We start from the raw sequence: 13,597 nt of genomic DNA on the forward strand, positions 1-13,597 counted from the left end.
GGCCTCAATACGGCCTCTGAACCGGCCCCAGGCTCTTCTGCCCATCTCATTGTCCATGTTGCCGAATACCTCCTTGATGGAGTCCATCAGGCTGGCCTTGGGGATGTGGCTATGTTTCTCGACATAGCCCCAGACAAAATAGTCCATAGGATTAAGGTCTGTAAAGTTAGGAGGCCACAACTCCTTGGGTACAACGTCATAACAGTTCTCGGTTAACCCCTGCATGGAGATTTTGGACACATGGGAGGGTGCTGAGTCCTGTCGCCACACCCATTGTTTTATCAAGGCCTGATCTCCAGCCTTCATGGACCTGGTAGGGTCATCCTCAACTATCTTCTTCACCTTGTCGACAAAGTCGGTGCCCCTGACCTTTCTGTCGGCCCCCTCCTCCTTGGGTGCCCTCTTTATGGTGGCATCAACATCCCAGGTGTTCTCTAGCTTCTTACGGATACGCTGAACAGTCCGTTAAATTCACTCCTAAGGTTGAAGCAATCGTTGAATTGGAGATTTCACCTCCATTATTAACCAATGCCATGACTACGGCGGACCTCGAAAGCTCCTCGTTCCACTAATAGCTCTTTATCTCCTCATATGATGACGGCATGATGTTAACTGAACTACGTATCGTCAGCTGACGAGAATAGCTTTCCTATTTGGTAACCGTTTTTTCATTTGATAATGTCGTCTTCAAGTTATCAAGATTTAAATTTGGCAACAATTTGATCCCCGCACCCTGTAGGAGAGGAGAACCTATATGTCTCTAAACATCAAAGACCCTACTTCAGTGATGGTGTTAGTCCTCTTTGGATCCAAAAGGAAGGCCACGAACACCGTGTGGTTCCCTTTAGGATAAAGGATGATGAGTACGTCAAAAGGTGTCCCATGGATCAAATCCCTCGTTGGCAATTCTTAACAAGGTGCAGTAACTGCCCACACTGTAAAGAAAACTCAAGAGTGGCCCCAGGACATAATGACTTATGACCTCAGCAAAGCCCAGACCCCTCAAACCCCTAGACTATTCATACTAGACATACGTGGAGTCTACGTGTTGCAGGAAACACCGCACCCGCACTCTGAATACCTCTGTAAAAAAGGTATGGCTATCCAGAGGGTATGCAACAGTTTCCACCACTTCCTGGAGCTTATTTTCAATTCGGTGGGCGGATATATTTACTAAAACATGTTCTTTGGGTTTCAATTAACAGTTAAAAACTTGTTTCTTAATTCACCCAGGATCCTGCCATGGAATTGATTCCTTTGTGTGGTTAAATGGGTAAATAATAAGGGTTGGATTCAAATCAGGTTACAACAAATATAGGCGAGTATTCTTCTTTTAGAGGGGGATGTTAACATCCCAGAACTTACTAAAATATGAACAAAGAATAAAAAAAGAGCACGGGCTATAACCGGTTTTCCTTTTCTACTCTCTAAACTTTGTTTTTTCATTACAAACATGTTACCTCCAGTCATTACTCATGATAAACGTTTCTTCATGCAAATAACAACATCCCTTTTTCCTCTATCATTGAGAGATCCTTCATCATATCTACCTTACAGTGTTCTAAATTCATTTGTTTATATTAAGTAATAAATGAACTCTCTCCCCCGATTGGTTGTTGGTTTGTCGCATGATGATTAGAACTAAGTATACATCATATCTTATACATTTGTCGTGGTGGCGGGGAAATACATAAATTATTACTTTACATATATATGATACAATATTATGCTTCTCTTGGGGTATGATGATACTGCGATGTATGTATTTGAGAGTATATAGGTGCGTATCAACATAAAAACAATCTATAACAAAAATCAAGAAACAAAATGAAAATCCCAATTTATTTTTTACTTTATATATTTTCGTGGTTTTGCGGATGAATTAAGAATAATATTTATAGCATGTTAATCATGACGTCCAGATGAGTACATCTTATTTTTTGGGAGGAGGCATGGTTTTTTTGATTTAAAGCCAAAAAATCCAAAGAATAATACTGCTTGAATAAAAAGTTCAAAAAACCAAAGCTATACATAAAAATTTGAAAAATTAAATTGTAGATCAAGTTGAAAAGTTATTCAGAGAAAATTGATTTTCTTGGAAATCAATTCGAATTGACAATTTTTTGAGAAATATTATGATTATTCATAAAAAGTTCTAATATTATATTTTTGAGATAGAAAATTTCAAAATTAAAGTTTTTGGAAAAAAATTTCAAATTTTATATTTTTAGGAAAAGTTTTTCACAAATCAATTGTAATTCACAGAGAATTAAATTTTTTGGAAAAGTTTTTCAAAAATCAATAGTAACTGACAGAAAATTAAATTTTTTGGGAATATTTTTCAAAAAACCATAGATATTCACAGATAATTAATTTTTTGAAAAAGTTTTTCAAAAAACCATAGCTATTCACAGAAAATTATTTTTTTTGGAAAAAAATTTTGAACAAGAATTCTATGGAATTTTTTTTTCAAAAATCAATAGTAACTAACAGAAAATTAAATTTTTGGGAAATATTCTTCAAAAAACCATAGATATTCAGAGAAGATTAACTTTTTTAAAAGTTTTTCAAAAAACTATAGTTATTCATAGAAAAATTTTTTTTTTGGAAAAAGTTTTTAAAAAAACCATAGTTATTGACAGAAAGTTAAATTTTTGGGAAAAAAACTTCAAATTATAAAAAATTTCCCGAAAAAATCCAAATAAAAAAATTTCTTCGATAAAAATTTAAAAAAATTTCATTATTGAATTATGTCCTCTCCTACATAAGGCCTTTTTTATAATAAAATAAAAAAAAATACATATGGTATTTTGTTCTAGCGAGTTAAGATGGAAAGATTATCAAAATCTCAGCAAGTATTAATGTTTTTTGTTTTTTTTACAAAGTATAGAGCGTTTTTATTAGAGGCTGAATGTTAAGATTTCTTCTATATATAGCGGACAAATTCCAATTAAATCTTCATGTGTAACTTCATCAAATGTCTTTATGAATAAAAAAGGCTAAACACTTGAATACTACTTTATGACAATGATAAAGAGTGGTATTTGAATAGAATCAATATATTTGTATCGATTAGGGAACAAACCAAGTAGGATAATCTAATTATTTCCAATGAATTAGTTAATTTTTATCTACAATCTGGAAACATAATTTTATAACAATGTAAAAAAACATATTTTAAATACATTTTAGGCTCATATATTTAATAAAACTAGGAACATAAAATGATAAAATTTGTATAAACAGTCTGATATAAGTTATTTTATGTGTTGATCTCCCATTTTCACATACTATTTTCCTTACTATTAAAAAAAAATTATTTTTGTAGCAATAAAAAATGTCAATGTCGATGGGATTCATTAATAAATTTAAATAATAACATTTTGCTATCAGTGGTGTCCACAGGATTATATTTTTTGGGTAAGATGGGGGGAGGCTTGATTTTGTTATTTTATTTTTTTTCTTAAATCCACAGTTGTTTACAAAAAAAAACCATTTTTTTGGAAAAAAATTAAAATAATAAATTTTGTGGTAAAAGCAAAAATTCCTTATTTGAGGGAGGGGGAGCTCTTTTGTTCCATAACTTAGAAAAGAAATAAATCAATAAATCAAATAAATATATGATAATGAATATATCCAAAATTTACAACTATTCACCAAAAATTAATTTTTTTGCAAAAAAAAAAAATCCAAAATCCATAGCTGTTACAAAGAATTAAACATTTTGGAATTTTGTTTTTAAATTCCAGAGTTGTTCAGAAAAAATATGCATTTTTTGGAAAAATATTAAAATAATAAATTTTTTTAGTAAGACGCAAAAATTTCTTGTTTCGGTAAAGGGAAAGCTTTTTTTTTATAACTTTGAAAATAAATGAAAATTTAATTTCAAAATCCACAACTATTCACAAAAAATTATTTTTTTTGCAAAAAAAAATCCAAAATCCGCAACGGTTGCAAAAAAAAAATCTAAAATCCGCAACTGTTGCAAAAAGAAACCCAAAACTCACAGGAATGAAACATTTTTGAATTTTTTTTCTTAAACCATCAGTTTTCATAAAAAATAACAATTTTTTTGGGAAAAATTTCAAATAATAAATTTTCTAGTAAGAACGTAAGGAACGTAAACTTTCTTGATGGGGAGAGAACTATTTTTTCATAACAAATAATAAATAGTTAAATACCAGTAATAATTTAGAATCGGAATAGCAAATTAAGCATTATTTTCCCAAGCCGGTACTGAATCCAGAAAAAAACCCCATTTTCCGAATTCGATTAATCGTTCCATCCCTAGTTTATACTCCCAAGTGGTCCACATCAACAATGCTGACATAAGATGAAAACTTTTAATTTAAAAAATAATAATAGTATAATATAATCACGCAACTTCTGTCATAAATTAATTTAAATTTATAATCAATATTAAACTGTTTTTGCAAAGGATTTCTCTAAAAAAAAATTATTTAAAAAATAATCACCAAAAATCCCGTGGCTATTAAAAGCTTATCAAAAAATGCCCTAAATTTTGATCCTTATTATTTACAGATTCAATTTAGTAATGATTAATTAATATTCATGGACGGTACAAAAAAAACATACCTTTATTTATAAAAAAAAAAAAACCAACGATTTGAATATTAAGTAGGAATATTGGATTACCAAAAATGATATTAAAAAAATCATGGAGAATCATGTATTAATTTTGCAATGAGGTATACCTATTTGCAATGTGCATACACCAATTTTTAGACAAGAATCTCTTGTATCTTAGGCCATTTTGTCGCTAGACTGCCCTGTTTTTCAGTTTATATTTTTCTTCCACTGCAGAAAAACAATGGATCATACGATAAAGCGTTGGAAATATGTTTACTATAAACGCTTTTCCGACATTATTGCGTTTCGCCAGTTTAGTCCTGAGTTGTCGAGTATGAAAAGGAAAAAAATCATTATTATATTTTACATTTTTACTAACTGAAAGGGAAAAACGCGTGGAGAGTGACCAAGAAAAATTACAATGTATAAGGGACCGAAACTTTTTCGGTTCGTGTTGTATCACAGTAGTTTGAGCGATCCTCCCCCCCCCAATCAAATTCTGCCCTCTAATGTGAACAACTTGATGTTTGAGCTATCGATCGAACAGTATCGGCCATCATTGTTGAATAGGAGACATCATAAAGACAACACTAGGCCGCACACATCTACGATGACGCTCCAGAAGCTTCGGGAGCTCGAATGGGAAGTTCTTATGGATCCACCCTATAGTGCGTACCTGGCCACCAAGTGACTATCATCTGTTCCTTTCTATGGCAACACGCTTGAAGGTACAAATTTGACCACAATAGAGACCTGTGAAAGTTGGTTGTCTGAGTTTTTTTGTCAATAGTGACAAGGGCTTCAACGAAAAGGGGATACTTGGCTTAAATTGGATGATTGTAACACCCCTTATAAAACATTCATATAAAGCGAAACATACAAAATTACCCCTCTTCCCTAAACTATTATAAGGCTATGAATAAAAATATATATTTGTTATATATCTTAGTGATTCGTTTATCAGTTAATAACAACCCATGCTTGAGTGATTAAAGGCGCCAAGATGCGTTCATTGATTAGCGGTTTCTCTGTTTCATCAGCTATAATCATAGATAAAAATAGTCATTTAATTAGCATTGAGTATTTTCCTAGTGTAAATTTAAATCAAAAAAATAATGATCAAATGTTGATCTAATTGAAAATTGTTGTTAAAATGAATGTTTCTACTTGTAAATAATTAGAAAAGTAGAAAGTAATTTTATTGCAATTTCTTGGGGAATTTTGTTTAATATAAGAAACACTTGATCTTATTTATATATTTATAAACAACACATGGAAAAAATAATTACTTTTCAAGTAGCAAATATAATTTCTACTTGTTTTTTTGACTTTATATGAAATTTTCTTCGACTTGTATAATGTAAAAAACCATTTTATAAAGGGTGATTTTTTGGATTTTTTATTTAATTTATGAAGTTAGCAACCTGATGAGTGAATTTTCTTTTCCTAAGTTGCTATCATTAAAGGACACAAGGAAAAAAGCTCACATCATAAAATCTACTACAACAACAAAAATATAAGGGGAAAAAATAATGTCTAAATCTATACCGACTCATGATTCAAGATTTAAAATTTTTGTAAATTAAAAGTTAATACTTTGTTTTACTATCTTTATTAAATAATTCAATTTTTCTAAATAAATATAAAGTTAAAAAAGACCTGAATTTACTTATTAAATATTAAGGGAATTTGACAGTATAAAATTAAATAATACTTTTAGGACATAATACACTTAAATAATTAATTAAAATTAAATGTAGGTAATAATCAAGACATGGGTTGCATAATTTCATGCGTACTTCCACTTTTTTTGTTTAAGTTCAACGGGAGCTTTCGTTGTTTTCAATTGGAACGTTTGATGGCATTGATCTACAACTTCCTTCGATTGATGTCTTTTGGAAAATTTATCATTTTCTTGGGAAATCAGCTAGGATAACTTTTTAGTCGCAGTTATGATTAAAATACCCTGCACTACATCTTACCATTATGAAAAATATATATTGCAAATTAATAAGGTTTGCCTAATTATCATAAATAGTTATATGAAGCTTATAAAATAGTACATAAATTGCCTACAATAACTTTTAAAATAGACCTGATTGGAGCTGACAATTTTAAGCCAATCACCAAAGAGAAGAAAAAAATATGTACTTCTTCTACTAATGGTCCACTAAATCGGGTTGATTTTCAACTTTTTTCGAATTTCGATTACGGATAGGGTGGAAAAGTTGCCTTGGGATATCAAAATAAGGTGTACGAATTTTATTGCTCTACGATTTCATCGTCAGGTCGTACATTTTGTTCAATGTTTTTGAAGAAATGATAGTTTTTCCTTATTCAGGCTATATTTTATAACAAAACATATATCAGATTTTTTCAATATATAAATGTTAGATGTTAGACCAGTCTACATATAGTATTTTCTAAACTTTTCCATGAAATGATACAAAGGGAAATTCATATCAATTTTTTGATGACTCGTGTATAACGCGCACCTATTTTAGTGCATTTCAAATAATAATTTAAATATATATATCTATATATATATATTAAAAGTTAATTTCATTACACTCACTCGTGAAATTAGAATAGAAGGATAGCAAAATATATAATTGTGGTAAATATCTATTTAATGACGTGCACCTAATTTGTAATTTATTTCAAATAAATATGAGTTCTTATCACATCATATCTTCAATGCCCTAAAGCAAAAACCCATTATTCTCTTGTCATTTCCTATCCACACAAATATTTTTTAAATTGTCTGAGTAACTATTTTTATTAAATTAAAAATACTCAAAATACTAGCGATTAGTATCAATATTAATCACAGTAATATTAATTACGTTATCGATCGGCTAAAATGAGTCATTATGGATGACTCACGATTAAAAAAACCCGATAAATATTATAACAAACCATTTATAGTCATCAATGGTTTTACGTCATTCAGCCAGGCTCTCATGTTTTTAAAGTAGTTTAGTTAAAACATACAGATATCTATTGAGATATTTTTTTTATAAGTAGATACTTATGGCTGGTTTTGAGGCTTTAATGACAGAGGCCCTTTCGAAAAATTGTAAGTCTAAATTATCTATTTTTACTTTACATACACACTATCATGATTAATGATAGAAGGGTTATAAAATTTGTTATGGAAAGCGGGAGAGGCTTTTTCTAGGTATTCCCAATATGAAGTAGGTAGCAAATGGTTACTGGCGTTGCTTGGGCCAAGGAGGGAGCGGGAAATCATATTCACAATGGTCAATATGTACTCTTAATGTTATAAGACCTAAAGTGTGGACAATCATTATATTATGGAACCGGGATATAATATATAACATTTTTTTATGAAATAAAAAAAAAAATGTTATAAACTTAAAATAACAGACAAATATATATACATGGAAAAATGATCTATATGAGAAGTTCCCCTTTTATTTTTTGTTAAAAAAATTGTAAATTGAAATTCCCAAAAACAACTGGAAAAAAACTTTTTTTGGACCGATGTTGAAAAAAAAAAAGTAGTTAATACCATTTATTGGCATTTTTATGAGAAACACAAAACTAGGAAAAAAAAATTCGTACTCTCAAAAAAAGTTATGGAGACTAAGGTTGTTGAAAAAATGAGTCTCGATAACTAGTTGATTTTTACAAATATTGCAAAAATTAGGAAGTAAAATGTTCTGTAAATTGAAAATACTAATGATTTTAATTTTGGATATTTCTTCTTAAAAATTGACAATTGACACTTAATTAAAAAAATTGAAAAATTATTCAGAAAATGTCTGATATTATTTCATTTAATCATCAACTTTTATAAGTCAAATTTATATGCAAACAAATTTCCAAAGGAATTTCTACAAACTTTATTTCATCTACGCATCCAATATTAAATTCAAAATCATTTTTCTTTTGCACCTAAAAAAAAAGAAAAAAAGAAATAACGAAACTGAAATTTTCACACATTTATTTTTTACCGATAATTTTATTTAATTTTGAATAAATTAAGAGGATCCCTTTATTCAGTCACTTTTGGATTTATATCTCAACCCCCCTATCTAGTCTCCCTGAGCTCCAAAAAACAACTGTGGCGTTTTGGGTATGGAATAAGCCCCCTAATATGACCCCCTCCAAAAATGTGCCTATTTGGGGGGGGGGAGGATTAGTTCAAAATTTTATAAGAATAAGGAAAAATTCCTCAATTTTGGGGGTCTATAGCCACTCCAGCACACCCCTGCAGACGTCCCTCAATTCCCGCCTATATTTCCATGCCATATACGGAGTGGGGTTTGTATTTATTTTATAAAACTTCTCACATCTGCTTGAAGCTGTTTCTAATAAAATGTCATAACATAGAAGGTGCTTTCCTCCGAAAGATTCTCCAAACTGTCAAGATTACGACGTTCATTTTCGGTTTCTTTAAATTTTTCTTACGGCCTTGATATGTTTTATGCTTCACTGTGTATGGAACGCAGAGTGTGTCATTTTCATCATCATACTTTTCTATTCCGTGTAGATCTCTTATTGTAGCATTTTTTTTTTTAATTAACCAATTAAATGCTACCAATTAGCATCACAGATTAATTGTCACATGATTTGTTGAGGTTTGAGTTATTCTACTTTCACGGTGAAAGGGATAAAAGTATTATTATGTTTCTACCTTGGTTAAATTGTTGCTCTGTTTGTTTCTAAGCAGAATTATGAACAAAGTTTATGATTGATTTTGATTTAACGCTATGAGAAAGTACATTTTTACAGTACAGATCCATGTTAGTCCTTTATGAAATAGTTTTTTTTTTTAAATGTTAAATTTTAACGAATAAATTTTTTTTTAAAGATTTTAAGAATTTTCCCATAAATTGATTATTTTTCTTTCCATTATTTAATGGCAGAAAATGGCAGAACGTACAAAAGAAGCCTATCCTTTTTATCCGTCAAAAACAAAGTAAATGTTATGAACATCTGTACGTCTAACATATTAGAATATATTGATCCGATAAAATTGATCCGTCAAAAAAAAGCAAGCTAGAATCCCTTTTTTTCTCGAAATGGAGTATGGATTTGATTTGTTTATTAGTTTAGTCTGATTAGCCCATTGGAGGGGTTAAAAGCTGCACTTAAAGTAGCCAAAATTGAATGCCACAATAAAAAATGATAAATTTATAAATTATTGTTTAAAAGAGGCTTGTTGGAGACAATACATATAAGTATCTTAAATACAAGAAAGGTTTTAAACTATAGCTAAAAGTTTTAGGTATATAGGGATGTCCAGGTATATAGGGATTTTTTTTTTTCGGTGGGGGATTCTGAAATTTTCTTTGAAGAAAACATTGTTTAAAAGAGGCTTATTGGAGACAATACATATAAGTATTTAAATACAAGAAAAAACTATTATAGGTATTATAATGTCAAGCGAAATTTTTTCTTTTAAGAAAATTTCATGGTTAAATTCCTTAAAAAAATTTATCAAAACCATAGGTATTGTCAAAAAGTAAAATTTTTTGAAAAATTAAATTTTAATTTCTTGGAAAAAAAATTAAATTTTAATTTTTGGGAGAAAAAATTTAAAACTTTACATGGTTTTCGCTGAAAATTAAATTTTAGAAAAAAATGAAAAATTATATTTAATTTTTCTATTTTTTTTTTTTTTTTCATATATAAAACATTCTTATAAAAAGAAAAAATTCCTTAATTGGGTGGAAGGGGCTACAGCCCTTCGGCCTACTTCCTTCAGACGCCCCTGGTGTCTTATCTAATCCAACAAATTTGAATAGAATATCCTTAATTCAGTGTTTCTCAAATGGGGGTATGCGTATCCCTTAGGGGTACTAGGAGTCAATCTAGGGGGTTAATTGAGATTTTCAAGGAATATTTTACAAGAGTTTCTGCATTTTTGGGGGGCTGGAGGTGTAGCCCACCAAATTAAGGAAATTTAATTTAATTTTTTGAGAATAGCTATGGATTTTTCATGTTTTTTTGCAAATAGTTGAATTTTTTTCTTACAAAAATTTTTATTTTTGATTTACCTTGGTTAAATAAATATTTTACAAGTGGTACATCACTAAAAAATAGGTTGAGAATCCCTGCTCTAATTGATTCAAATATTTCTATGAAATATTGGGCATATATGAACTAAAAAATATATTGGGACTTTCTCCTTTCTTTAATTTTTATTCAAGATTGTTTTTATGTTGACACATCTTATATGTAATACTAATAATAATATCACTCCTGTGTCTTATACTTGTATTCTTTTAAACTTACAGAGCAACTATGATTGAATTGGTCGTTATTCTTGTACTTAAAATCGGTATTATTTGTCCTTCAAAAACGTTCCAAACTTTAAAGTGCCCTTAACTTGAGGCATCATTGTATTTATATTATAATAAAGGACATCAATTTACCATTACAGTTAGTTTAGCAAATTTGGTTGTCTTAATTTAGGCCAACTTTAAACTTCTTGACCCATGAAAATGGTTCATTAAAAAAATATTATCTACTGAAGCCATTAATGTTATCTCTGTATTCAAAGTTTAAAGGATGATTGGACAAGCCATATAATGAATTCCACTAAAAAAAGGAACTCACTGCCCAAATTCAAGTGGCTGCGGGTTGCATTAAATGTAATAATTATTGTAAAGACTGTGGTAAGTTGTTCAATTCAATACGACGTAAGAAATGGTGTCGTGGTGCAAAGCTTCCTAAGGTGTCATCAAACTCAGGAGGAACGTAAAAACTATAGTCACGTCAACTTGAATCTTGAAGCTAAGTGAACGCAGAAAGACTCTTTTATTTTATTTTTCATACATACTACGTTTGTACGTAGTGTGATCTACTCTGCCAATAATTTCGAGTGCAACTGAAGTTGATGTTATGTACATACAAGTGTCACACATCGTTGATCATTTTTTTCAAATTTGAATCATTCATCAGATATCAAGAAACTTTTAAGATACTAATCACCAGTTTGTGCCAAGGAACCCTTTTAATATTCTATAACACGTGTTGTGGAAGTGAACTGATGGGCCCGAGGCAAGTTCAATTTCTTCGCCACTTCTTCCTTGAACATCAAGGAACCCTTTTTTATTTCCCAAAATACACCCAGCTCTCAGGTTGTACAGTTAAAGTACTGTACCTCAAGAGAGTTTAAACTGCACCCTGCTGCATTTCTAAGCACCAAGGAACCCTTCTAATATGCTATAATCCACCCCAGCCCACGGTTTGTATAAATACACTGCTGGCACGAGTCAAGTTAAATTTCTCCGCGGCCCCTTCTCTGAGCATCAAGGAGCCCTTTTAATGTCCTAAAATACACCCTAGCACTCAGGTTGTACATGTACAATGCCATTTAAAGGCCACCATGGCCCCAAAGGAACCAGAACCGTTTCTGGAGCCATAAGCATCTACATAAAAAATTTCAGGAAAATCCATCAATTGTAATTAGTTTGGCCGTGATTGAAGGACATTTTGTACATTTAATATATAAATAACTTATTTATCAAAAATATATGAGCTTTGACAGATTTCATATGATTTTCCAATCATTTATTTTAATTTTATAAAATGTTCATACAGGGCAAATAAATGAATAAAACGATTTAATATTTTTAATCTAATCCTTATTTGACGCATCCTTTACAGGATCAATATAAATTAATCATTTAGCATCTGTCGATAACTCCTGTTTATTTACTTTAGAATTATTTTTTCTTAGGTGAGATATCATGGGGTCACTTCTTATGAAAAGATGGTTAATCTAATTTGTAAGAGTGTTAATCTTTATGTTTTCTTCAGTAAATAAGTCTGGTATTTCTAGTTTATTTATTGAATGCTTCTCCACCTTCTTCAGAATATAGCCACATAGAAAAGCATGATACGGAATTACATCTGGCCCACAAATCAAGACTTTATGTACTGAGGGAACTTCAATTATATCCACATTAATAGGAGTATTTGCAGATATCACTTAAAGAAAACTGTCGGGTCTTTCAATAAACTTAAGGTTAACTAAAGTAACTTCAGAAATTTTTGTGGGGATTTTGAAAGGTTTTTAATTTCCATAATTATTTTATAATCATACATTCTGAAAAAGTGGCTTATATATATCTTTTTTAATGACCTATAATTACACACTTGGATTAAGCATGTTAACAAAAAATCCTAATTTTGTATTTTTATAATAATAAATATGATTTAATTTTTGCTCAAAATGCAAAAAAATACAACGTAAATTTATTAATAGTACAAAAATTATCTTGCACTTGAAAGTATTGCCATTTAGTATGGGTTGATACAATTTATCAACTTAACAAATAAAAGACTATAGTTAACCTTAGATATATTCAAATATTCCTCAAATCCACCACAAAGACTCGCAAGTCCAAATATATCAGGGACAAGAATTTGAAAACAGAACATTAATGACGAAGTCTATTGCTTTGCTGACAGTGAGGTATCTCGGAACTTTAAGATACGTTAAATCTATTATTATACTTTAACTCTAAATCTATTGAAACTCTATGAAAATTGAATAAACTAATTTTTTTAGAATCAATGATAAGCAATTTATTAAAGAATGAGAAAATCGCTGATTAGTTAGTTTCAAAAATATTTATATAGCAGAACTAATTCCTCCGATTGGGATTTTGTATGGTGGCGCCCTCTACATTTTTAACATATCTACTTGGATAGAATATAAAGAAGGTCTACCTAAAGCTTTAAAACAAGTAGCAAAATGTACTTTTCTGATCCACCTGAGACATAATTGCGTTATTATTTCTACCTTCTAGAAGATAACAACTCTAGCTATCGCAGTAAACTAGAATATATTCGTTTTTTACTAATAAAAAAATAGCTAGAGTTGAGTCACAAGTGTAGAAAAAATAATAAATAACTATTAACTATAGTTGGATTATTTTATGGGTAAATTACATAAGAGGATATGATGAATGTATGGAAGTCTTCCGAGAATGCCCTGCTTCGATAGCACTGCAAATTGTCCTTG

Source organism: Lepeophtheirus salmonis, chromosome Z (genome assembly GCF_016086655.4).
Source record: "Lepeophtheirus salmonis chromosome Z, UVic_Lsal_1.4, whole genome shotgun sequence".
NCBI lineage: Eukaryota > Metazoa > Arthropoda > Copepoda > Siphonostomatoida > Caligidae > Lepeophtheirus > Lepeophtheirus salmonis.